Raw genomic sequence first — 6,090 nt, 5'->3', positions numbered from 1 at the left:
GCTGGTGCAGTTCTGTACTGGCCGCATCTGTCACATTGCTGGTGCAGTTCTGCAGGGGGTGCATCTGTTACATTGCTGGTGTAGTTCTGCATGGGGTACATCTGTCACAATGCTGGTGCAATTCTGCCAGGGGTGCATTCTGCAGGGGTGCATCTGTTACATAGCTGGTGCAAATCTGCAAGGGGGCATATGTTACATTGCTGGTGCAATTCTGCATGGGGGGCATCTGTTACATTGCTAATGCAATTCTGCAGGGGGGGGGGGGGGGCATCTGTCACATTGCTAATGCAATTCTGCAAGGGGTGCATCTGTCACATTGCTGGTGCAATTCTGCAGGGGGGGGGGGGGGGCATCTGTCACATTGCTGGTGCAATTCTGCCGGAGGTGCATTCTGCAGGTATGCACGGAACAAAGGCATTAGTGATCTGGGCAGAAGCTCCAGGGCTGCAACATACATTTACTTACATTTAAAAGTAAATATATAAAAAAAAATGAATCTGTCAGTAAATGTGTTTATTTTATTTATTTTTTTGGAGCAGTGAAAGCCCAATATCGAATAAGAGCGATTTTGCAATCGATCAACTTCGACCCAACATCGATCAAAATCGATCTTTAGTAAATATTCCCCAAGAGGTCTGAATAATGATCTTTAGGTAGACATTGAAAAAAAGGTTGACATAAGCAGAATGTCGACAAAGAAAAGGTCGACACGTGAAACGTCGATGTGTCAACCTTATCACCTGTTGACCGCTTGTCAATGTCGGCATGTCGATCTCTTGTGCCTGTCAACTTTTTGTGGTCGACTTACAGACTATCGACCCTTTGATCACACACACCTTCTAATATTCATATCATTTACAGTAGGGAGCATATGGTCCCATATATGTGTGCAATGCCAGGCAGCAAGCGGTAATTATGCCACAGAACACCCTTCATATTACTGCAGACCCCAAATATACTATGGACACACCTGAACACTATTGTGGCCATTCCTTGTGCTCCTCAGTCCCTGAAGTTTCCAGGCGTGGACCACCAACGTGGCTGGTGAATTCTCCCCCAAATCTCTGCATCTCAGTCACTCAGAACCTTCCCAGGACTGAAGATAAATCGGTGCTGGACTGGTAGAAAGTCTGGCCAGCCATTAAGGCCTGGCTGTATATGTGGAGATGAGGACCATTGATATCGAATATAACAATGAGCCCCTGTCATTTTGCAAATAGTCTCTCACATGTACGGCAGAATCTGATTGGCTGGTACTTTATCTCTCACAATTTTATCTCTCTCCAAGCTTTGATAACTCCCCTAAAACTCCTGGAAAGTCTGGAGTTGCAATACAAAACCTACCTGTGTATTATCAGGTGCACTGCACCCTCTAATGTACAACATTCCAAGAATCCCTGTTCTGTGGGGATAGCTATAAAAATGGGCGAATAGTGTCAGATTACGCGTCACCTGGGTTCACGCGGTGGGGTTGATTTACTAAGCGGCGGCTTTTGCTTTGTTTAATCCATAAATGTAAAAGGACAATGAGGTTAATAACACACTGGGTGCTTTGGGATGAAGTATTTGTCCATTTAAATGTGGGGCATCAACAATCCGCTGCTTAGTAAATAAACCCGGGTTTGATTCTGGAATATCTGTGACACTTTCTGTGGCGGTTCTAATGCACAAGATGCAGAGGGAGCTGGGAAGGAAGTCGCTGCTCCTGTTGGATTATTAGCTCTACGATGGCACCTACTGGAGACTCTGGGATTATTCAGCCTTTCGCTGACATTTTTTTTCTCCTTACAAAATTCCTTGCAAGGTTTTTATTTAACACGTCAGTCCCTGCCCCAGTGGAGCTTACAATCTATGTTCCCTACCACATGTACACGAACACACAAACATTCTAGGGTTAATTTTGTTAGGAGCCAAATAATTTACCAGTATATTTTTGGATTGTGGGAGGAAAACGGAGTACCTGGAGGAAACCCACGCAAGTACGGGGAGAATATACAAACTCTGCACAGTTAGGGCCCTGGTGGGAATGGAACCCATGACCTCAGTGCTGTGAGGCAGTAATGCTAACCATTACACCGTCCGTACTGTCCCATATCTCTATATATATATCTAAATATAGAGATAGAGAGAGACAGAGAGGACACATACTGTACATTTCAGAACTCAATCACAGAAGCAAATTTGATGGCTTTCAACTGACCTAGTTGAACTTGGAGGTTAGGAGAGGTGCTCCTCGGGAGCAGGAGCCCGGCGACAGATGACTCCATTGCCTCCCAAAGTTCTGACTCTGCATTATAGATATACCAAAGGCAGTACGGGTCATTAATTTGACGCGAATGCATGTGAGCGTTCTGCACATACCACGGGCCGCTTCTGACATGTGCTGCTTTATACAAGCATTCCACGCCGCCAATAACCTGTCTTCCATCACTCTAGGAAACACCCCCGGAATTCATTACAGACAGACAGTTGTTGTCAGCGCTCTTAGCCTAGTAAAAGGAAAACATCAGGTATTAGTTCGGATTTCCAAAACATTTTACATCGCAACTTGGCATTGGGGGCGTTCTTGTCTGCTATCCCGGGAATGTCTGGGAGACTCGCACATTCTGAGTCGTTCTTCCAGACTCCCACGAGTGGATTCCCTCTTGGATTCCATCCACTTCCCTAATGAATTGGGTACTTGCCGCACTGCGCAATGGGGCATTGAGGCCTTGGCAGCACAGCAGAGTATATGGCATCACAGGTCAGTATAGTGATATACAGGAGATCAGTACGATTTACCTCCAACTGAATTACTGACGATTACTTGACCGACGCGTTATGCCGACATGGTGTAAATCTCCATGGTCATATCCCGACGCATACATTATACCGACTGTTGAAATGTGTACAGTCAATAAATTGAAATGATCATAATGGCGAACATGTTGAAATACCGACACAGATATAATGTCGACATGGATATCGTATATAAGTGTACCGCATCCCCTTAGTGTCCTGTGTCCCCTCGCTGCTCTCGCCATGCTTCAGGCGCGACGCCTAGCTGCGTTGGAACACTTGCCCAAGTCGGTTTTTGAAAATGAATCATGAAAAATTCTATTGGGCATTCTATGTGTCATTATTTGGGCTGTCGGCACTGTGGTTCATAAAAGCACAGGGGTGGGGAGGCAATGTAAGGCAGGGTAGTACAAAACTACACACCACATTGGCACATAGGCCCTTATTCTAGTTCACTCTTTCTGACAAAATCCTTCTTAGATGGACAAAACCATGTGCACTGCAGGGGGGCAGATGTAAAATGTGCAGAGATAATTACATTTGGGTGAGTTATTTTGTTTCTGTGCAGGGGAAATACTGACTGCTTTATTTTTACACTGCAATATAGATCTCACTTTGAATTAAAACCCCACCCGGTACTTATGTATTATCTGGGCTCCCATGTTAAATGCACCCCATTTTTTCATACCCCTACTATCCAACTACGCATGGAGTAGATTTTATATAGTATGGCGAGCACAGCGAGCCACCGTGCCCGAAGCGTGGCGAGCGCAGCGAGCCCCGCGAGGGGACGCGGTCTCATAAGAAAAACGGGAGCCCAGATATTACATAAGTACCCCCCACCCAAATCTAATTCTCTCTGCACAAGTTACATCTGCCCCACCTGCTGTGCACATGGTTTTGTCAATCTAAAAAGGATTTTGTCAGAAAGAGTGAACTAGAATAAGGCCCATAATGTACAGTATAATACTACTGGACAGCACAGCAGAGCATAAGTGCACATTTTATATAATCATACTTGCCTACTTCTGAAAACTAGTTTCAGGGAGATTATAGTTGGTAGTAGAATTTTACACAGCTCACCATTGAGGGGGGCGTGTCATGCTCCACCCAAAGGGCGTGTCTGCTTCCATGTATGGAGAGATTGTGAAAAGAGATTGTGAACGTGGCACCTAGACGCGTGGGTGTGTGCTGCTACATCTGAGAGGAATCTTTTAACATGACTTATATCCAAATGTAGATGAGCCCCAAAGCAGTTAGTAAGAGCTACTATACTTGGTAAAGTGCTGGGAAATGGTGCTGATGATTCAATGTAAATGTATCTTGCCCCTTGTATCCTTTTTCCCCCCAAAAAAATGTAACAGTGTAATGTGGGCTAGGTGACATGAGGGAGATTGCTACACTTATGAGGGAGATTGCTAGACTAATGAGGGAGAGAGGGAGATAGCTGCTATATCAGGGAGTCCCCTGCAGAATGCAGGAGGGTAGGCAGCTATGTATATAATGATATTACAGCAGGGCATATGGTAAAATAGAACATTACAGTGTGACACAGGGCATTACCCAGCCAGGGCTGCCACTAGGGGGAACATGTCCTGTGGGAGCATGTCCTGTGTTCTGGATGTCATACCCATATGTGCATGCATGTCAGGTAACTAGAAACTTTGTGCCCCCCTGCCAACAAAAAATATTTCTTGAGTCCCCGCCCATGCATTAATTCTATATTTTATTTTCACCTACAGTACATGCTCATTGCCAGGGGTTTCTTGCTTGTTGCCAGGGAGTTACTGTACATACAGGGGAAAGGGGAGATAGAGCAGAGCTGCGGTGATGAGTTGACTCTGGAGTAGGCTGGTATGGTTACAGTGGTTGCATCAAGCAGGCATGACATACATATTGACCTATAGATTGTAAGCTTGCAGCAGGGCCCTCTTGCCTCCCAGTCTCTCTGTTGTTACCCAGTTTGTTTTATCACTGTCTGTAATAGTAAAGCACAACAGAATCTGCTGCGGTATTTAAAAAACTGAAAATAAATAATAAATAAACCTACCCAGGTCCCCTCCGTATCTTGGGCACAATTAGTCAGAAAAAGTTAAATATGTACGTGGAAAGAGCTTGGACCAGCAGAAGGATTCCTTGCCCGGGCAGAGGAATCTAGTACCATCTAATTTCCTCTAGACATCATGAAATCTATGATTAGTAGACACTACCAACTTACCAAGTGGTTGGAAGATCTCTGACGACGGTGATCATGTCCCTGGGACCACAATATTGTGCCACAACAAGTCCACTCCCAAATTTCCAAAATGACAGAATTGTTTAGCCTTCCTTCTGCGGGAACCGGAGATAGTGCACACAAAGGAATCATGCATAACAGGAATGCAGGACAAAATGATGAACACACCAGGTGATAGATTACTAACCAGCATGTTTCCAAAGCCAATGATCATTGGTGGCATTGAGGGATAGATTTAATATGGCAAAACAAAGAGATGCTAAAAACATCTGATGATTGGTGGCTTTAACAACCTGGTGTTTAGAAACAATATCCCGAGTCTAGAGTCAGTTTGATGTACGGTGGTACGCTAAGTTCACCTACTACGCCACTTGGCAGTACAGAAAATGAATTAGCAAAGTAATCCACAGTTAATTAGCCACCGATGAATAAAATACAAGTTCCGCACTCGAAACGTGTTGTGCGGATGTCACTATGGAAAACTGAAAGAGGATACCAACACCTGGACTGTCCATACTTCTAAGGGATTCAGTATTGAATCCCGGCGGTCGGGATCCCGGCGTTCAGAATCCCGACGCCAGAATCCCGACAGCCGAAATGCCGACAAGGGGAGGACGTGGATAGCCCCCCCTTGCGGGCTCGCTGCGCTCGCCACGCAGCGGGCCCGGTGCCTCGCTACGCTCGGCACGCTAATTTATTCTCCCTCCAGGGGTGTCGTGGACACCCCAGGAGGGAGAATGTGTCGGCATTTCGGCGGTCGGGATTCCGGCGTCGGGATTCTGAACGCCGGGATCCCGACCGCCGGGATTTTAACTGCATCCCCTTCTAAGCCATCTGTGGTGATGCGAAACTTCTTGCCTAGGACTTACTTTATGCTACATGCAGGGGCGGGCTAAGCCTTCAGGGGGCCCGGGTCACTTTACACAGGGGGGTCCCCTCCCACTTATCATTACTGGCCGCAAACTTCACAGGAGAATATTAATATTACACTGTCAAAACACAGAGTAAAGGCAGTATAAACTTGGTCAATGGTCAACTGCAGTATGGGGGATATATATATATGTATATATATATAT

Source organism: Crinia signifera, chromosome 3, assembly GCF_055691185.1.
Source record: "Crinia signifera chromosome 3, ASM5569118v1, whole genome shotgun sequence".
NCBI lineage: Eukaryota > Metazoa > Chordata > Amphibia > Anura > Myobatrachidae > Crinia > Crinia signifera.
The sequence above is the reverse complement of the archived record's forward strand: the minus strand, read 5'-3'. Positions refer to the sequence as shown.